Raw genomic sequence first — 9,392 nt, 5'->3', positions numbered from 1 at the left:
TAGAAAGAAGATTCCGAAATACTCAGACACGTTTCTGGACATTACAGAAAGAGGATTCCGAAATACTCAGACACGTTTCCGGACATTCACTGTTAGAAATTTCATCGTAAAATTACGGTGAAATAACCGGCAGCAGTGTGTCCGTCTGATTAACCGTAAAGTTTACGGTTAGGGTTGATACTTCACATTTACGGGTTCAAAACCATTTTCAACTAAAATGGTTAAAAAACCGTAAACATGTAATTTTACGGTTTCTAACCGTATACAGCTAGTATGGTGAAAAACCGTAAAAACCAATTTACGGTTTTGTAACCATATTCAAAAAATACGGAGAAAAACCGTAAATACAACATTTTACGGGTTTGTAACCATATTCCACTAGTACGTCAAAAAAACCGTAAAGATACCACAACGTAACATTTTACGGTTTTGTTACCATATAGGACTAGTATGTTGATGGACCGTAACTATACCACTTTACGGTATTGTGACCACATATGATTAGCACGTGAAAAAACTCTTAATGAAACACTTTTTGTAACCATTTAAAATGTGCACAGGCACCTAATTACTAGTATTCACAGTAATTTAACCCATTTGGTCAGGTTTTATAGTGTGTTAATTAAATGAATGGATCTCTTTAGTCTATAAATTATAAATACAGGTAAGAAATTAATTCAAGAGAGAGAGAGAGTTTCCTTTTAGAATTAAGGCTTACCATTTCAACTGTAACAGTTACGGAATATTAAAAATAAAGGCATTAATTAAGAGAATATTTTAACTGACTTCAATTTTTTAAAAATCAATAAGTAAAAACCCAATAGATACACTACACAGTACTTACATGTTGTTACACAATGTACAAGATTGATTATCAGTATTTTTTAATGTATAATTAGAGCTGTGGTTATATTCAATAAAAAGTGATTGAAATATGCACTAAAACTATGAAAATATGCAGCAAAAATGAAAAAACAAGCAATATTTAAAAAAATGCTCAGAAAACTTGTTACTTCTGAACTAAAACGATTGTATCTTTCCAATCATTCACACAAAAAATGGTAAGCAATGGTTCTTCAAGGTCGGCTTCTACGAGACATGGCGAAACAAAAATTACTTCTTAAATTTTTCTATGAGACATGGCGAAACAAAAATTACTTCTTAAATTTTTTTTCAAAGATAAAAAAGGACCTAAAATCAAGTAAAAAACCCAGCAATAAACATTTATGCATTCAAGTGCACTAACATGAAAAAAAAAAAAAAAAAAGAAGCAAGAATCTGCAATTGCATATGCATTTGAATGTACTACTATGGGAAGGTATACCTGCAGAAATGATTTTTTGAGCTATGTGAAAAAATAATTTTTGAATTCCATACCAGCATTAGGGAAATGCTGAAATTTTACATTTTACTCGAGCTCTATTTTTCGAGTTCCAACCAAATAAGCAAGCTTGTACAAAAAAAAAAAAAAAAAAAACTTAAGTACAGTAGATGACAATAATGTAAATTTTGCTGGTACTGAGTTTTACCTCCCAAATGACAGTTTAATCCAAGCTCTCTATTATTGAAAATATTTTAAACACAGAAAAAATAAGAAACCTTACGTGGAGATCTTGTTTATTTTAGAATTTGAGCAATACAAAATAATTCACAAATACATATATACAACATAACAAATGTATTACAAATCGCAACATTTACAAATAATAAAAATCATCTTTTATGTCTTGGACCCAGGCATTGGATTTATTTCCACAAAGCACCTGAAACATAGATTAAAATTAGCCATGCAAAACACAAGCCTAATATTATGGTATTCTGAAACTACAAAATCAGTTTCTGTTAACATTAAATTAAATGCAACAGCAAAATCACTTTTCATCTTTTCCAATATTTACCTCAATACACAATAGAACATACTGGTTCGTTAGGAAGAACGTAGCAAATTAAATATGCTTTCTTAAGGCATAACTTACAAGTTAAAATACATCTGCAGCATTATTAAAAAATTCAGTTGCATTTAAAGCACATTAAAGCTAATCAAATAAAGTACATTCATTATATGTACAGTTTAACTCTCTTAATATGAAATCACGGCAAAAATGAACGTTTTATTCGTTAAGTTTGGTTCGCTATCTAATTACAATGAAAATTTCACGCATAATGCGTAATTGCAAGTCTCGGCTAAGACAAACAAAAATTCCTGACCTCTTACTAAAAACGTTTGTGGTTGAATACTGTAGTATCCTTTTCTAGAAATTATTCATTACTTCGTTTGGTAGTAGAAGTCCCATCGTGTATCAAGAAAATATAGATTATTTTGCATAGAAAATACAGTCCGTACATTTGTTGACCCGCAGAAATTGCAATTTATACGGAGATAAAATTGTTCGTCTTCCATTGCGGATTACAACCTATTCCGTGATTTTCGATACCATCTTCCTTTTTCAATATTTTCCAAATATATTCAGAAATAAATATCTCGTTTCTTATAAATGAATGTGCTAAATGTACAATTCGTGCAGCAATATTTTTTAAATGTAGAGCAGCATTTCTTCATGTTTTTTTTCCCCCACAGAATCACTCATTCACAGTAGTTACGAATAACTGCTAATACAAACGAATTCATAGCTTTTTGATACTTCATATTAACCGAGTTCAACTGTATATACAAAAAAAAAATTTGCTATGCAATTTTTTTCTGAGAAAAATAATAAAGCCTCAGACTTTATTTTTCACCTTGCTTGCAAAAAATAATTTTAAAAATTGGAAAATATACTAAATAGAACAAATAAAAATTAATAAAATTTCCTCTTAACTATTCATCAAAAAAAATCCTATAACAGATCTTTTATTCTGCTAAAAAAACAAAGCCCTCACTTTGTGAAATTTAAATACTAACCTTACGACAAACTTTTTTGTCCTTTGTTTGAAGAGTATACAACTGTAACTGACACCATTAATTCCTCTTTTAAGTCCACAAGGATATTCTATAAAATGCCCAATAACTTCAAATGACAAAGCAAGAAAAATCTCGAATAATTTATGAAGTAATTTCATTTCAGATCCTTAACTTTGTTACCAAGACTTTTTAAGCCATTGAAAAAAGCTCTCTCTCACTCCCCCCTCCCCCCCCCCCAACCCCGACATTTTTGAAAACAACATTTAAACAGTGATCCAACTTTTTCCCAATGGTTTTAAAACTTGGATTTTGAATTTTTAAAACTGATTTTACATACTCAAATTTTTGGCATTATTTGCAACAATATATAAAAGTAACATTAATCACTATAAAAACAAAATTGCTACTTGGATAGAATGTTATTAGATTTATGTTATTAGATTTATATAATATCCTAAAGAGTTAGCCTATTCAATTGAAGAATTATTTTTAGTTTTACCTTGAATGATTTTTTTCAAATGTAAAAATAACTGTTAAACTTTTTAATGCAAAAAAAAAAAAAAAAAAAAAATTGCAAACTCCTGGTTAAAGTTCAATTGGCTTTGTCACAGATATAATTCAAATTACGGATGCACCGAAGATTCAGTTTGGTCGATTGTACTTTAATATTCAGCAACGGAATACTGAAAAAATTTAATATTTGACAAATGGAGACCAAAAACATATTTTTTGAAACAATGAATGAAAATTATAGTATGCAAATTCTTATTAATAGTAGTATTATCACACTGAAAGTAAATTTAATGCAAGAGAAAATACTAAGCTCAAGTTGTATTGCTTTTTCAATTTTTCTTAAATCTTATCACACACCTCACTAACCTTACCAAGGACGTGCCCAGAAATTTTGGGGCCCGTCACAAATGATTTTTTCTGGCCCTCCTCCATATTGTTTTCTCTTATGTCCCCTACACATATTTCATCTCTCATTTTAAAAATCTCAGGCACCCTTCATGCTCAGGCTAACAGGTGTTTCTCTCTCCTCCCCCTGTGCATGCCCCTGAACCAGTGGTTGGAAGTAGCGCGCTACAAGTAGCGACGCTACTGTAGTAGCTACATTTTTTAGTAGTTTGTAGTGTAGCGCACTACTTTTTAAAAAAAGTAGAGTAGCGAGTAGTTCGCTACAAAAAAAAGTAGTTTGTAGCGATTTCTGGAAACTACTTTTGAATAAAGTTAAAAAAAAAAAAAAAAAAAAAAAAACGCGTTTTCAAACGAATCTGACTGGTGCAATTATTACGCGAGTAAAACTTGCACCAATGAGATTCGTAACACTGAAAAATATGAGCTGACCTCTGATATATTATTTTGACGCCATACGTAGTATCTGTTTGACGCCATACGTTGTATCTGTTTGACGCCATTAGTTTGTTTGGCATAGAAACTTTAACATTTTCCCAATATTCCCCTTGAGTAGAGCATGGCTTAGAAAGAAAAAAACGAATTTATTCCGTTTCATGCAAACTTTGCCCGTTAAGCAAAAAGCTTTCGGTATCAATGCCATTTGCACATGCAGTCGAACCTCAACTTACGCGAGGGATACATTTCTAACTTTAGATAAACAGCCCGCTTATGTGAAATTATGTTTCATCAACTTAATATTTCAAAAAAAAAATGCGGAGCGGCGATTTGTACGTTAGCAATCTGATGTTTCGACTCTACGGTGCGGGGAATTTTGGCTTTCAGTGATGCCAAAGGGAAATTCCATTCACGAAACTAATATTTAGTACCCAAGAAAGAGGGTGATATAAACCCTGCGCTTCTGCTCCAAAAATTTTCGTATAGCGGGTGAGGAATTCGCGTCAGCTGCAAAATTCGTTTCTCGAGTAAAACTCGCTATATAGACATTTCGTGTTAGTCGAATTGCGTTGTAGCCCGAGTCCACTGTTGCTAAAAAATGCACATTGAAGTAAAGTAAGTTTTTAGTTATGTTACATGTTTCGGATAATTAGTAGAACCGTTTGGGGTATTTTTCATATTTCTTTTTTTTTTCTTTTTTACTGATTGGGTGTTCATTTATTAACATATTAAAAGTCAATTATTAAATGTTCTGAGTTTTTGAGATTATTCGGTAAAATTGAAAAATTCGTTATTTTATTTTGTCAGGGGCATTAGAAAAGAGATGTGTCCAGGTCCGGAACCGTAGCTTGAAGCTCAAAAGCAATTAATTCCTACGAAATATAAGTTCTTCTAAAATTAACTCATATAATGAAAATTAAAGTTCTTCTCTTTTGTTTAAAAGATGATGCTTTTCATCATCTAAATAAATTTTATGTATATGTATGTCTATGTAAAATTTAAATCAAATTATGACTAGATTTATCTCAATTTCAAGTAGCCGAGTTACACTTCTTGAATGAAATACTATTTACTGTCAGGAAAGGATTAAAAATTTGAAAGTTGAATTCCTTCCACATTTAAGTCCTTTCTTGCAGGGAATATTTGCAAATGGTATACAATGTTTGAATTGACGAATCGTTTCAGTAAAGGAAAGAAAGAATAGATAATTTATAGCAATATTCCATGTTCAAATGAACCAATATATCAATCTCAACATTTTTTTTATTCAATCCGCAAACGGTGTGTATTATGTGTATGTTATTTATTTATTTTTTGAAAAGTAGCGAAGTACCGACTACATTTCAAAAGTAGTTTGTAGTTGCTACATTTTGAAAAAAGTAGTTGTAGTTGTAGTTCGCTACAAAAAAAATGTAGTTTTTCCAACCACTGCCCTGAACCTTACTCTATTACTAAATCCATAAAATACACCGCCAGCTCAGTCATTCCATTTGCGGACTGCAGTTTCGTGCTGATTAGCACTCATCAGCCCAGAATAGGAAGGGACTGAGCTGGAGATGGAAAACCCCCTTAAGGAAGCCGAGAGTGCCAAACACTTCTTTTATATGAGCTACCAGTTTGTTTGGCACTCTTGGCTCTCTTAAGTTGTTTTCCACCTCCAGCGCAGTCACTTCCTAATCTGGGCTCATGAGTGCTAATAAGCACGAAACTACAACCCTCGAATGGAATGACTGAGCTGGTGGTGTATTTTATGTATTTCTGCCTTAGCTCTGGCTCTAGGGCAGTAATTTACTGAAAATTACTAAATAATTTAAAAACAAAACAATAACCAGAAAAATAACTCAGAATATTAAGTTTTTATAAAAATGTTAAAATAACATTTTAACTATATTCAGTTGATACTCAGTATACTGCCTATTCGGCAGATAAACCAGATATTTGATTCGGCTAATTATTTCAGTATTCTACCATCAAATAGCAAACAAATGTAAATATCTGACAATTGGTAAACAAACACATCTTTCTCTATGGAATGAAGGAAAGTTACAGCAGTTGAAAACCATAGCCAAACTACTATTATCAAATTCAAAGTAATTTTTCTGTAATAGAAAAGCCTCAAATGTTAAATTAAAATTTTATTTTTGCTTTTTAATTTTGCTTAAATTTTACGGCACATTACATCAACCCTACTATCAAACTCATTTAAATATGAAACAGTAACCAGAAAAAAAAAACTTCATAATATTAAGTGTTTAAAAATATATAATTTCAAAAATTAATCAAATAGGTGATTAATAATATATAACAACGAAACACTTGGATATTAACTTTTCAATATTTTAATTCAAAGATTAATAATACCAAATTTTTAGGAATTCTACAAGAATGTCAAACAGATGTCCAGAAAGAGACTAATTGGAAACAAAAAATAAATGAAAATACTTAGTACCTCTTAAAGTTTGCAAATGCATCATTGATGAGTTTTTCCCAATGCCATCAACTGTCCACAAATTCTTAGGATGTCTATTAGGTGAAAAGAAAAACACTAGTAAGTCACATAAGGATTAAAAACATACTTTAATTATTTATATCATAAGCATATTTTTCATAATTTTAAAATGCTTCATCTGTTTGTAATACAAATACAAAAGAAAAATTAGATAGCAAAACTGATTTTTAATAATTCTTTTTTTTAATTACTTTTTTAACTGTGCATACACAGCTCTCATGGCATTGCTCGGAGTCATGAGATTTTGAAAATTATAGGACATTAATTATAAGTATTTAGTTTTTTACACTTACTTTCTCATAAAGTATGGGGGAATGGGGACCCATCAACCAAACTGACAAGGGGACCCCCCTTTAACTCTTGGCGGCCCTGCCTGCAGACAAGCCGAATATTCTGTTCGGCCAATTACTTAAAAACAACAGAGCCTCGTAATTTGAAGATGCTTAAAAGCAATTACTGCTAAAATGAAATACATTTGACGACGTAATTGCTCTTCTGTTTGCTGTTGATTGTTATTTGGATCAGAGATGTTCCTACCAATTTTTCTGAGGGTATACTCCCAGTAATCCATTACACACAAAATGAGTAAGCGTTACATAAATAATGTGTCACAATATGAAAATTTTTGAAGCTTGAGATTGGGAAGTATTTATAAAATGGACGAAGTTATTTATGAAACGAACGAACTCTTTTATGCGAGTTTTTTAATGTGGTCCCTATCCACCACAAAAAGAGGTTAGGATGTATTTATCAATTTATACTCATCTTAAAAGGGTAAATATTTTTCAGTGTTATTAACTTATAACTGCGTTCGTTTTTGCAATGGGAACGACAAAAGAAATTAGAGTTAGTGGAAATGTTTTGACAAAATATAAATGCCCCCCCCCCCCCCCATTGTTGGCCAAAAAAATATGAATTTATATCTTACGTCAATAATTGTACTTACCAGTGTTTCTGCTTGCAGTTGCATTAATTCTAAATTTTTTCATTTCAAACTAAATTTGGAATTTAATTTGCAATTGCAGGTGAAACGCATTGAGGCATTTAGAAAGAAACACCTTCCCCATAATTTGCCTTATGGAAAGTTATTCATTAACTTTGGATGTTTTAGCATTTCGCTAAAGCTTTTTTTTCACATTTTAGCTTTTTTGCTAAAAAGTTTTGAACTCTGCTTAAACTCTAGTTCTGACTTAATTTATTCGAAAATTTTCTCTGCAAAAATATTGGGAAAGCTAAACAATATTATTCGATTAAGCTGGGAACTTGAACACTTGCGTCCAAGTGGAAATATTTGGTTCCGGGAGGATTTTTAAAATTCGTATAAGTGGGGGTTTTAGTTTATCCGTTACCTAATAACTTATTTCTTAAATCTTACGACACATAACATTAACCTTACTCTTACTTACTCATTTATACATAAAACAGAAAAAGTAAAAAAATAAGACATCATGATATTAAGTGGTCATAAATATGAAAAGTCAGCTTATTACTGATTTTTCATACTTCAAATATCTAAAAGTTGATTTACAATATAATAAATACTGCTAAAAAGCAATCTAATTCAATTAATCACAGTGATCCAAGTTTAATAATAGTCATGGTGCAGAAACATTTGGTTTCCTGCAAGATTTATTTACATAACATTACCATGATTGTACGCTGTAAAATTATACATCTGAAGCAGTAGATTTTCAAATAAATAAAGGAATTTAAATTTGTGCAGAATTGCAGATAAACTAACCAAATTCGACACATATCATACTACAATGCAATATGGAAGACAATTTTCAACCGTATACGATTGTAATTCTCGGCCAAATACTCAGTATTTCGCAAAATATGGTACAATTCCTAAAAGATAATTGTTTTTTGCAACTTGAACAGTATTTTCCCTGGAAGGGATAATAAACTCAGGGAAATAGAGAGGGAAGAGTCGAAGTTTCAAATTTACTACTGTAAATGCATTCAGCATTCAACATTGCTTACGTATATGTATAATCTAAAGTAAGAAAAGAATAGGTGCAGTGGCACTCATTGATATGTTATAAGTGCGTTTCAGCTCTTAAAATAAGTGTTAGTAGAGATAACATTAAGTACACAACAAATAACTAAAAATCTAATAAATGAAAAATGTATTTACCTTTCCAATAGAGGCCGCCATGTTTGCTATCATCACCCTCGCTTTTCCATTTCCGGAAGATGGCGTTGCGCGCGCTGAATTCCTATTGGCTGTCAGTCGATCCGATTGGCTAAACTTTACGGTAAAATAACCGCTTTCTCAAAATACGGTGAAAATACTGTTTTTCTTTCGATTAATGGTTTGAAAACCATCTTTTTTATGGTTATTTGACTGTTGAGGCTGAATACGGTAAAATGACAATAAAATAAACTGTTATTTAACCATTTTTTCAGTGAAATTTTTAACAGTGTTACAGAAAGAGAATTCCGAAATACTCAGAAACGTTTTTGAAAATTTCATGAACCGCAGCTGCACGATATACTCAGAAACGTTTCCGAATTTTTTTTACAGTGTAGAATTGAAGGAATTACTAGCAATCGCTACTAATTTCAATCAAGTGCATCCCACAAATTTGCTTAAATTAAGTTTAGACAGTTACTGTAGCCGAG

At 31.3% G+C, this 9,392-nt stretch overlaps 1 long non-coding RNA gene across 1 annotated transcript; it reads right to left on the bottom strand.

Moving 5' to 3' along the window:
* Nucleotides 1-1,580: 1,580 nt before the first annotated feature.
* Nucleotides 1,581-8,960, bottom strand: LOC129216896 (uncharacterized). The gene is made up of 3 exons (XR_008580187.1): nt 8,905-8,960; nt 6,705-6,778; nt 1,581-1,763 (listed from the first exon to the last, which is right to left on the bottom strand). It is a non-coding gene; the product is annotated as an uncharacterized LOC129216896 (long non-coding RNA).
* Between the last annotated feature and the right edge of the window lie 432 nt (nt 8,961-9,392).

This window comes from Uloborus diversus, chromosome 2, assembly GCF_026930045.1.
Source record: "Uloborus diversus isolate 005 chromosome 2, Udiv.v.3.1, whole genome shotgun sequence".
In the NCBI taxonomy this organism is placed as follows: Eukaryota; Metazoa; Arthropoda; class Arachnida; order Araneae; family Uloboridae; genus Uloborus; species Uloborus diversus.
This window is presented reverse-complemented; position numbering and strand designations above follow the sequence as displayed.